The sequence below is a fragment of the Delphinapterus leucas genome, chromosome 8 (genome assembly GCF_059928025.1).
Source record: "Delphinapterus leucas isolate spDelLeu-1000000601 "Yukka" chromosome 8, BTC_Dleu_Yukka2, whole genome shotgun sequence".
NCBI lineage: Eukaryota > Metazoa > Chordata > Mammalia > Artiodactyla > Monodontidae > Delphinapterus > Delphinapterus leucas.
Window position 1 is genome coordinate 85,988,221 of NC_143136.1, and position 12,537 is coordinate 86,000,757.

General features: G+C 36.8%; 1 protein-coding gene across 9 annotated transcripts in view; it reads left to right on the forward strand.

The window, feature by feature from the left end:
- Positions 1 to 12,537, forward strand: part of QTMAN (queuosine-tRNA mannosyltransferase) — a 451,841-nt gene that overhangs the window by 78,050 nt on the left and 361,254 nt on the right. For 7 of the 9 annotated variants that reach the window (XR_002644005.2, XM_022569666.2, XM_089916863.1 and 4 more), the window contains exon 2: positions 643 to 706. The exons of the other annotated variants lie outside the window; for them this stretch is intronic. The gene's annotated coding sequence lies outside the window, so the exon portion shown is untranslated. The remainder of the gene's footprint in view (positions 1 to 642; positions 707 to 12,537) is intronic. 9 annotated transcript variants of the gene reach the window in all.

The following is a 12,537-nucleotide window of genomic DNA, read 5'->3' on the forward strand; positions in this document are numbered from 1 at the left end:
CAGAATATCCACCCATCATTCTCTTCACTGTGTATGGCAGGCAGAGAACATAGGGCTGTGTAAGTTAAGTAACAGTTTAAACTTGATGTTATGTTCTCCCAGAAAGTAGTGTTCTTAAGGTGTTTACCCCAGATCTGCAAGTGTCTGTGCACCTCCATTGTTTTCCAAACCTGGATTGATTATCTATATGCATTCCAACCTGCCTTTGAGATTTTAGACTATACTCAGCAGAGGTTCTTCACAGTTTTTTGGATTATAGACCTCTGTGCAAATCTCGTAAATTATTGACCTTCTCCCCAGAGACATATACATTTACATAAACCCACACATTTTTCATATATCATTCAGGAGTGCATAGACTCCTGAGGGCTGTCCGTGTACCAAGGTGAAGGACTTCTAATCTGAATTTTTATTATTTTTTTGAGTCATAATTAATTTAGGAAATCCTTGGAAAGACTGAAAAAAGCTCTTAGTTAAAACTCAAAGTATTTCTGTTCTTAGAGGTTCTTTTCCCATCTTAGAATATCCAAGAATCAGACTACTAGATCATTTAAGTAAACTCTTGTCCAGGTCAGGATTCAGAATTCAGATTGGGCTTGATTTGAAGATACCAACCTAACTATGTCCTTTGTGATTTCACAGATATCTCTTCATTAGCCAGATCAGACATATGTAAAGAGAGACATCAGTAAATCTGGGTCATCAGGTAAGCAAATGGGACTTCATTTTTATTTCTCCATGAATTAAGTCCTCTGGCATTATGTGGTCATTTCCTATTATCTACTCTTTACTGCAGTGTGGGTCAGTAGATGATAAATATTTCTAAATAGATGATAAATATTTCTAAAGAGGAGGAAGCATATCCTTTCTTAAGTTTTACCAGATTACTTCCTTGGCTACTTGAAGTCAGATTTCTTTATTTTTATTTTATCTCATTATTATTTCATATATTCACACTTCAATAGTAGATAAAAATTCCCTGCTCTTCTTTTTTGTATATACTTTGGAGAGTTGTGGACAGCTCTCATATTGTTCTTTGGTTGTCAGCCAAGTTATACACATTTAGCTCCTTTAATCTTTCTTTGTAATTCACTTGGCTTGGCTGCTTTTTCTAGATTTCCCCCCATTTCATCTGCATCATTAATAAACAGAAAACACAGGCTATACCCTGGCTTCTTCTATACCTTTCATTCTTTTTGCTTCCTGCTTTTGCCTCATATTCCTTGCTGAATTAAAGCCAGCCAGACATCACTCTCTGGACCACTTTGGCAATACATGAATGCCTTGCCTACAACTATCAGTGTCCCATGCGGTAATAGCATCAGCAGTATATCCTAGAGGAAAGAAAGGAAATGCAAAAGGAGAACTGTGAGGAGGAAAATAATGTTTTTTTTTTTTATTATATGGCAGACTTACCCTTGCCACCCAGAGCAAATCATCGTACCTGAAACCTTTATCACAGGTTTTGTTGTCCCAAAGTATTGTGCATGGGCACTAATTTAAGTAAGAGAAGCGTGTATATTGTTTGGAGTTTGGCCACTGTTCTCTCTGGATTTCTTCCCCATGTTCTCTCTCCCCTGTTGCCTTTCCCATCACTGATCGTAACTTGCTATCAGAATCTGTGGCTATGAACAAAACTGGGCAGGGGATCATTTTGGCAGAAATTAGATAGGCTTAGGTGGTAAATGCTCCATGCCTCTATGTGTAACATCTGAGGCAAGTGCTTTAGTTCTTGCTATTTCTGTAACAGCCGTTGGTCTTCTTTTAACAGCTGATTCAGTGGAGATGTGCAGGAGGAAGGGACTCGTAGACCTTTGGTGCTATTCATCCACGCTGTAGTAGTTTTCACAACTTCTTTTCCCCCCCTGATTGGCAGGGAGAAGCATACTGCTTCTAGATGATGCTGAGCTTAGTGTAAAATATGCCAGCATGGGATCTGGGCTTGTCACAGTTCATTCTTTCTTTTCATTTGGATTGTAGAAAATGGACCTCTACCTCTACTTATCTTGTGCATTAGAGAGAAAAAGGTCATACCTCTAGGAGCTAATGGCTTATTGGTGTTTTTGGTCTCCAGATTCAGGTAGTAGATTTAGTTGAAGCTTGCAGCAGCACACACTTGGTTTTCTCATTTGTGTTAGCTTTGCTTCTAGTACAGAATTGAATAGGATAGAAGAGACGGTTTTCCTGTTTGTGTCTGTGGCAACTTCATAGATGATTTGTGGTTTAATCCTTCAAACATTTTCTATCGTTTATCACCTCTTTCCCTGAAAAGGCATAAAATATTCAGATTCTAATGTTATAATCTTTTAATCAGATTATTTAATTTTGGAGAACTCAAGTTCACAATAGCAGCTGAGAAAGTTGCCTCTGAATAGTGACCTAAAAATTATAATACTTATATTAGTTCTTTTTTTGTGAGATTTTATGGCCTTCCTTCATACTCTCAGATTTTAAACAAGATTAAGTGATGGTGTATCATGTACTTCTTGGTCTCTGGCCTCTTAAACAGGTAAATATATGACTTGGACCCCTTTTAAGTCTGATTTTTAAAAAATGTTAATCTCAAATGGCTTTTAAACTGTCGACAATATTGTACTCACGCTAATTTCTTTAGGCAATTGATCCATTCTTCAGCATAACTTTTGTTTCTTGGGTCTTTTCAAGACCTGTCAAAGAAAACAAAATGCTAACCTGACTTTAAAGGGGCAAAATAAATTCCCCCCCTCTGTACTATATTATTCTTTGTTCTCTACGTGCATCAAAGTGACAATCCCACACTGTCTCAATTGAGGGAGCCTAGCGCAAAAATAAAAAACAGCCTGGCACTGTTCTAGGCTGGCAGCCAAAATGTTTTGTGTAGCTTGGTTCTGGCAGTGGTTTTCATAAGGCAGAGGGTCGACCCTCCCAGCCTCACTGAAGGAAAGCAAGCAGCCTTAGTTTTTCCTACTTATACCATTTCTTTTCCCTCGTCTTCCTCTTTCTTCACGTAAAACACCATCATGAAAAAAAAAAACTTGTTCTTAAATAGAGACATCATTCTCCTCACAACTTCCACATTTACTAAATGGCATTGTTCCTTATAGAAGCTTGTGCTAAATTTGCCTTTTCCAGCTCTCCTAGAGATTTCCTTCACAGTTGCATTTTTGCCATACTTTTCAGAAAACCCTTCTGAATATTGCTAACTTTCGTCATGTTGACATAGTATTTTTGATTGGTAGGAATCTTGTCTTGCTTCACAGCTTATTATTTGAATTGAAACTCTTGAGTAATATTTGCTTATATTACATGGATATTTTTGCCAAGCTATCTTTTGTTGAGACCAAAAAGCTTGCTATTGTTTTCTATTTTTGTCAGACTCAGAGTCAGTTCATATCTTTTATAGATTGAGTACTCATTTTTGGAATGTCTGATAAGTGTAGCTAGATAAGCAAGTGAGCTTCCATTAAATACAAGGATGTGCATTAAAATTTTTTTCCTTTGAAATCAAAATGCAAGGTAAAACACAAAAGCATTTTTTAAGTTTCCCAATATTTTCTAAATTGTAATTAGTGACCTATTATTACAAGGGACGTGGAAATGTAGCACTATGATTTTTAAGTGATGATTTGAAGAGGAGACTAAATTTTCACTATGAGCAAACATTCTATGAAATTTCGTAGAATGTTCCTCAAAATGTAAATGTGTTTTCTGTTGTATTAAGCAAAACAAATGATTTACTTTCATGTGATCTACTTTAAAAATTAGTGTTTTACAATCAAGATACAAATAATCAAATAGGCAGAATTTGTTTGCTTAGGAGGAGATTGATATTATTTTGACTGATTTTTATTTTTAAAATTGTCAATGATTTCTAGCAATGAGAAAATTACTTTGGGAGGAAAAACTCCTGTATTTTTGTAAATGTGTAACAAATGTGACTAAAAAGAAAGTAAACAGTGGTTTGTGTTAGAATGATTAATGTGAAACATTTTTGTATGCCATATATGCTGGAAAATATATCTATTATGGATACATTAAGACAAACTTGTGCAATCTAACAGTTGTTCTTTTTTTTTCCAGAGATTTTTAATTTAAAAAATGCTTTAAAATAATTAAAAGGATTTGTAAAACAGGTATATCAGAAGTATGCATTAAATAAACTCACCTGTTATTTTCTCTCATTCTCAAGACAGGTTCAGCAACATATTGGCTCATTACTTTAACAAAACAAACAAATACTCAAATTGATTTGTATGTATAATGCATGTGTATTAAATGCTGTGATTCTTGAGTCCCTCCAATGCTGTTTTTTTTTTTTTACACTTGTATTTAAGTGGCTTTTTCTGTAGAGCAGCTAAAATGAATCTGAGTGAGGTGCTTGTTAAGTTATATTAATTAAATCTTTAGGTCAACATTTTAAGCTTAAGAATGATGATGTTTTTGAGAAGGAATGCCAGTGAAATTGTTTTTTCCTCTTGGTCCAGTTAAGTGCATGACTGTCTTGAGTCCTTTGTGTCAAGGTTTTTTGTTTTTTGTTTTTTTTTAACATCTTTGTTGGAGTATAATTGCTTTACAAAGGTTTTTTAATATTAGAATTGGAGGTTAAAGATGATACAGATAAAAACTCTTTCCTTCTGTATGTTCACATATGTTGAATGTTAATTGTATATTGAATACTGTTTATTGACTTTAAGTACATTTTCTCCATTGGTATAATTTTTATTTGCAGTTAAGCCCTTTATCTTTTTTGTGGTAGGAATATGTCTTTCGATGACTTAGGAATTGAAACATGAATTGTCCTATTTATTTGTTTATTCTAACTGTACACAGAGGCATAGTAGAAATATATTTAAGACCTATAATGTTTGAGTAGTGTTTTTGATAAATGCTATTGAGTTTTTCATTTTTGTAAGTAATAAATACTACAGTTTTGTTTAATTCAGGACACATATCAAGGCTGCTACATCTTTATAGTTTGATATTATGCAGTTTGCAGAAATTGTGATATAGAAACTTAATCATTATATTTGTAGAAACATGGAAAAATAAATTTATTAACAGATGCCAGCAAAATTGGATAAATACCAAATTTATTATTTTAACCAGGACTTTATTATATTACATACCACGTTTATAATTATATCCAGTATTTTATTTCATTTGAATATCAGTACAGATTTTAAACCTAACTCCTGGGTAGGTGCTGTTTGATATCAAATATTGGTAACATATAATGACAAATAGTGATTTCTAAGTTTATGTGGTCAAAAATATGAGTGACCTTCCCTGAGGCGTATAGTACATACTTCAGTGTTAAAAGTCATTGGAGAGTATTACATGAAAGAGTACGTTTTAATTCAGTTGTTTGATTCTCCCCTTAGTTTTTGGTACATTTTAATTCCTCCTGCCCGACATCTTATAATTCTGTAGAATACTTTCACAAGTATTTCATATGTTTTCTGTGGCATCTCACACTGCTCACTTTTTATCCATAGTACCATATGAAGTCCCCCTTTCAGGTTTACGCTGCATATTTTAAGCTGCTGATAGAGTAAGTAGATTGCAAGGTAAAGTGACATTTAGCTTTTTGAGCTAGTCTCATTTTTAGCATGAGAGCAGGTTTTTTTTTTTTCCCCCGTTCTAAATCTTCTCATATTTCGCATTCAAACAATCTTACTAACATGGAACAAAGAAATTCAGAGATTTGGCTACAGCAGTAATTGAAATGCATCAAAAAGTGGCTACTACAATACAATTTTATTAATGAATGATCTACATTGGTTCCAGCTGTGTCCATGTGATTAGGCCTTCAGCAGGCAACAATGGGTATTTCCCTATTGCTTTTATTTGATTTCCAAGAATGTGTCATCTGTTACATCAGCCCCTGCCAATATGCCCCCGTAAAAGTGTTTTGTGTTTTTTTCTTCTTCCAAATTTCTGAAGCATAAGTTGAATACCCACACATATCCCTGCCGAAATATTGTTTCTAGTGAATAGTGGCCTAGGTTTGTATGCCTGGTGTTGCATACCAAAATTTCAGAATATAAATTAAATGTTTATTAAGTTTATCAGTTAATTTTTGGAAGTGTGGTTGCCTGGTAATGCTAAAGATAGACTAGTTTTGCTTTTACGTTTCCATCTTAATATTTTATTACAGTAGTATAATGTGTTATAGAGGTGGACAAGCTTGCAGATTGAAATGGGGATCGTCCAGATTGTTCCCTTCCCTGGACCATATGGTATAGTTCTAAAAGCCTTTTGTACGCTGTCTGTTCAGCTTATTGTAAACTCAATCTTTAGTGCACCTAAAAAGATAACCAAATAAAAATGGGCCTGAGAAAAAGGACTTCCTATCATGTAAGGGCCCTAGAAATATTTGCTTTAAAGGAGATAACTGCAGATGAAATTGAAGTTGAGATGACGTAAACAAAGGAGACTTATTCTATGAATTTTCTTTTGAGTTCATATGGACTGTAGTCGATTGTCTTTGAATGTTGGTTTTAAAATGAAGGCATTTATGTTATCTGACTATGCTTAGTATCTTTATTTCTCCCATTCTTGCAGTCTCATGAAGATGAGATGTAGTTTTTATCTATTTTACAGAGGAAGTCTCTACCTATAAACAGTGCCAAGGAGTATATAAGCCCCAGGTTTTATGAACATATAGGTTTTTTGTTTTTTGTTTTTTTTTGACTGATTTCGCTGGGAATTTAGGGCTAGAACTATCAATAGTTTCATCATTTTAGCCATTACCCATACTCAGAGATATTTGTAAAATTTTCTAATTCTTTTTCCTTTTCCTCTGGCCCCTTTACCTATTATGATTCTGTAATTCTATTTTAGGAAAATAGGATAAGAGATTGCTTATTCCATATGCTAAGACTCTTTAAAAGCTGGGAATGTGAGTGATTTCTCCTGACTTTCTCTCCCCTTCCCTCCAAAGTACTACTGTTAGAGAAGAGCATTAGACATTACCCATTGCTTTTTGGCACAAGAGATTTGAAGCTGAAATTCTACCAAATGGAAAAAAAAAAAAAAAAAAAAAAAAAGGAGAGCCTGCGAAGAACATGATTCTTTACTCTATCATTACCCTGAGCCACTGAAAGGGTAACGGAGAGGAACTCAAATGTTATTGGAATGTGTAATTTTCCTCTGAATGGCCACAGTGAAATATATTTGAACAAAAAAGGCAGAAAAAAAGTATGTGTGGCATATGGAGTTGACGGTGGTTGAAATTAATGAATCTTTTTAGCAGTGTACAATTGAAACAATCTCAAGAACAGTACACATTTAAAATATGTCCAACTGAAACTTACCTAGAGAGACAGATTACTACCTTAGGGAGGCTAATAGAGATAGGTGGGATATGGCAATGATATAATAACGCTAGTGATAAATTGGATGAAGAATACTTGTTGGATATGTATTTTTCAAGTTTGAAATTTTTTCAGAAACAGAGACACTGATTTCAAGTTGCCGGGAGTCTTTCCTATTTTAAAAATACTATTATCTTGAGGTCTTTAACTTATTATGAAGATACTTTTTAAGATGCTCACAAAATTGAAAAACATAGTTTATACTTTCAAATAAGCTAGGTTCCTCTTTCCTTCTCTCTCTTCATTCTCATTTCTTACCCCTTTCTTAAGCTGTTTATTTGTATGTGTATATTACATACATGAATGATTTATATCATGCTATAAGAAATGTTATTTTATAGGTTTGGGGGGATTGAAGGTTTCAGTTAGGAAAAGAAATAAATAAAAAATCTTGTAATGACTATGCAATAGATGTATTTCCGTGGAAGAGTTAGAACATGTTTATTTAAGTAATCTGGATTACAGAATACTATAGTAAAACTGTGGACATGAAAATTCAAAATTGTTTTTAATTCCTCTAGCTAGAAAGGACTAGATAACAGCTGAATTAAGGAAGAAGGATCCATAGTCCAACTCAAACATCTCTTCTTTGTTATAGCTTTCTTTTAATGGTAAAAATGCCTCTGGCTCCAAGTGGTAGAAAATCTTACTGACTGTGACTTAAATGAGTAAGGGTTTTATTTGTCTCCTGGCGTAAGAAGTCGGGAGGCAGTTAGTTCATCAGGGGGCCAGGTAACATCATCCTTCTCCATCATCCTTAGCACGTAATGCTTGCTTCTTATTCCACAGATGACTTTTGTACCTATAGAAATTGTGTTTACTTTGAAGCAGGAAGAAAAGTAAAGGGAGCCCAGAAGCCTAGTTTTCATGGAGAACTTTCTCTTTTTCTTTAGAAAGAGAGGCCCGCTCCTGGGGACTTCTGCCTGCATCTCAGGGGCCAAAAGTGTGTCACCTAACTACCTCTAGAATGAGATAAAAAGTATTTAGCTTTCTAGCCTTTATTTTGGAGGAAGGCAGGGAGAAGGAGAATTGGAATGAGTGTCAACTGATCCATCCTAAAGTTATCTGCCATACTTCCTTAGTTCTTTTTGTATAGTTAGTTGCTTGGACCTTTGAACTTCCCGGGTACTTGTAGAAAGTGTTGACTTAAAAAAATGCACAGGGCTTCCCTGGTGGCGCAGTGGTTGAGAGTCCGCCTGCCAATGCAGGGGACACGGGTTCGTGCCCCAGTCTGGGAAGATCCCACATGCCGTGGAGCGGCTAGGCCCATGAGCCATGGCCGCTGAGCCTGTGCGTCCGGAGCCTGTGCTCCGCAATGGGAGAGGGCACAGCAGCGAGAGGCTCGCGTACCGCAAAAAAAAAAAAAAAAAAGCACAACGTGAGAGTTGCAAGTTAAGTTTTATTTGGGGCAAAATGAGGACTGCAGCCCGGGAGACAGCATTTCAGATAACTCTGAGAAACTGCTCCAAGGAGATGAGGGGAGGAGCCAGGATATATAGGAGTTTTGCAACAAAAGGGCAGGTAGTCGGAATGTCAAAAGATTACTGTTAATTAAAGAAAACCAGATATCTCAAGGACTTTAGTGCTTTTCTATGTACGGGAAGATTTGAGAATCTGGGCTTACTGAAATCATTCCTTTGATATGCACCTCAGCTATCTGGGGCCAGTATCCTGTATTTTCACATCCTGAGTTTCCTTAGGGCTCACTGCAGGGAGTGGCCGCAGTCTGATGGCTGCTAGATGGCAGGTGTTCTTTTCAGCCCTGCGTCTCCGCAGGGCTCACCAGCTCACACTGGAGGGTTGCAATCGTTGATGACTGTGGCATCCTTTGTTTATTCATATGGCAGGAAATATTCCATTCCATTTATAAGTATTCCATTTATCAGAAGCAACTTGCTGGGCTTCCCTGGTGGCGCAGTGGTTAAGAATCCTCCTGCCAATGCAGGGGACACGGGTTCGATCCCTGGTCAGGGAAGATCCCACATGCTGCCGAGCAGCTAAGCCCGTGTGCCACAACTACTGAGCCTGTGCTCTAGAGCCTGCGAGCCACAGTTACTGAAGCCCGCACACCTAGAGCCCATGCTCCGTAGCGGGAGAAGCCACCGCAACGAGAAGCCCACGCACCACAGCGAAAAGCGGCCCCCGCTCGCCGCAACTAGAGAGGGCCTACGCGCAGCAACAGAAACCCAACTCAGCCATAAATAAATAAATAAATAAATTTGTTAAAAAAAAAAAAAAAGCAACTTGATGTTTGTTCCCTTTTGACATCCAGTACATGTGTTTTGGTATTGTGAGGTTATGTTTCTGTGACTGAGGACAGAAACTCTAATTAGGTCATCTTGGTGTCCCTACTACACTCAGCACAGTGCCTAGATAGACCCTCAATAAAACAGTTGTTAAATGAATGAATAAGTACTAAGAAATATATTTGTTAATATAATTGGTATAAATCATTTATACATGTAAAGGGCATAGTCATATTTTTAATTTCTGAGGGTTGTGGACTAAATTTTATAAAATTGTTCATTATTGCTAAGGGAACATCAATGTAAAGACGTCAAAGTCGTTTTGAGTAGACGATATTCAGTTATAAGGGTTATAGAAAAATCCTCAAAACGACTTAGTACCAGTATTTTTGTTGGAGCAAGTTATTCATGGGTAAACAAAAAAATATAATTTCTTTTTAACTCCATGAATACATTATTGTTTAAACAAGGATATTTTGTAGTTCTCATATATTAAGATTTCAGTTTTTGAAGAAATGAGCAATTTGAGTTTATTAATGAGGTAAATAAGTCATTTGATAATTTATATTATTATTATTTTTGTTGTTGTTGTTGCGGTACGCGGGCCTCTCACTGTTGTGGCCTCTCCCATTGGGGAGCATAGGCTCCTGATGCGCAGGCTCAGTGGCCATGGCTCACGGGCCCAGCCGCTCCGTGGTATGTGGGATCCTCCTGGACCGGGGAACGAACCCGTGTCCCCTGCATTGGCAGGCAGACTCTCAACCACTGCGCCACCAGGGAAGCCCCCGATAATTTATATTATTGATGTTGACTTATAAGGAGGAGTTATTAGATCCTTGGAAGCCTTATGGCTAAGAGCACACTAAATCAGAATTTATCCTAGATGGCATTTTGGCTATATTCTTTCTTTTAATTCTTAGAATGATAGCTTCATATTTTTCCACTGTGCATGCAAATGGTTACATACAATAGAAAAACATGTCTGAAAGAAACCCTAAGAAGTCATCTTTACATCTGCTTGCTTTGCCCTAAACTAAGAAGAAAGCAGGGTATCTCTTTTTTCAAAATCTGCAGAACAAATGGCTCAGAGTATAACTTGGTAGTGTGAATCAGTGCTTCACAACTCCTCCTATGTCTAACCTAAATCCCTTTTGTTGTATTTTCATTCTGTTTCTTTTATTTTGACCTCAGGGGACAAAGCAAACAACTATCCACTATCTCCCATACAACATCCCCTATATAGCACTCTTTTAATAAATTCCTCCCTTTTCATTCACGATGGCAGGGTTGTTGGCACCTTAATTACTAAAACAACCTGTGCATGGATAGAACTTATCTCAGAGCAGGGAATGTATTCAAGTATCTGGAACTCAAATTTTCTATCTGAGCAGTTTATAGTCACTGAAAATAGAGGAGGCCCTTTTAACATTCAGAAGCAGTCCTGGGAGAGAGTGCCTACATAATCACAATTTAGTCAAGATAGTTTTCTAGATTTGGAATTGGGTATCCATAGTCAGTCTCTTGGTCCTTAAGATGCTGTTTTGGTCATACTTCAGGAAGTAATAATTTATAGGCCAACACTTTGCACTTAAAAATATTGCTTGTAAAAGTTCAGCCCTTTCTCGCTATTTTTCACCTTTATATTCTCAGCAATTAATAGAGTGGCCTAAAGCAGGCACTTAGTAAATATTTGTTAAATGAATTGTTTGAGTATCCCTTGGTAATACTTCCTAATATAGGTAGCTTTAGGCTTTGCATTTCCCCATTCCTCTTTAATTTTATGCTGCCCAGTAAGCACTCATGGTTTACTTTTTGTTGTCTTTGTCCTTATTCAATGATACCTGCAATGATTTAGAACTTACTTGAATAGCTGATTGCTGGACAGTTCACTGTATAATGCTGCTGTAATCTTCAATTCAGGAATACCTCTTTTGCCCCCTCGCCTTTTGCGAGGGCTTCTTGTAGCCTATTGACAAGAATTTGAAACACATTAATTGAATGCCTGGCATACAAAGTACTTTGCTTGGATTATGCATAGATATAAATATGAATTGTACACAAACTCTGCTGCCAGAGAAACAAAATCTGGTTGGGAAGACACACACATATACTGTACAACGATAGTATAAGTAGGATTGTGGTAGCTGCTCTTATTGGGGTGTAAGCCAAGCTGGTGTTACTACTACAGAGGAAGGAGTAATTACTTCTGATGGGCTGAATATGGATAAGAAGTTGACTTAAACCTTCATGGATGAAATGGGATTTCAGTGGAGTCTTGAACTGTATATATGTAGGAATGTGACAGGTAGTAAAGGTGAAAGGATTCCAGAAAGAAGAAGTAGCACTAGCAGTGCTTGATGGTGGGAATGTATATGGAATGTTTGATATATGGCAGGGAGTCTGTTGTGTTTGGAGTAATGGTAGGCTTGTGGCAGTGATAGGAATTGAGGCTAAAAAGGAACTTGGGACCAAATTGTAAGAGGTCTTGTTTCTTGTTAATTAATTTTCTTTCTTAGGTAGAAATAATCATAGGTTTTTGAGAGGATGGACACTAAGGTACCTGTAAATTTCAGAGGAAGAATGGAAGACAGATTAAATGTTGTTGAGCTTGAGGATGATAAGGGAGGCTGAGGGCAGAAGGGCTTGGGAGGGGAGGGCCTGATACCAGAGGCCTGGGGTGGGTCAGCTAAAAGCCCTGCAGGTTGTTGATTTGTTCAGAGTTGTGCAGCAGTGTCCTGGCTCCCAATAGTGGGTGCTTTCCAATTTTGAGCCTTCTTTCCACTATGTCATTTTGGAAGACTGTGGAACAGTCTTGGCCACAACTGGGAGACTAAGTATTTTAGCCTGAATTCTACAATAGAAGAAAGCAAAAGGAGAAAAGAGTTGAATGGTTGTGGAATGAACCAAGAGTATCTGCACATTTCTTCAGTTCTTTG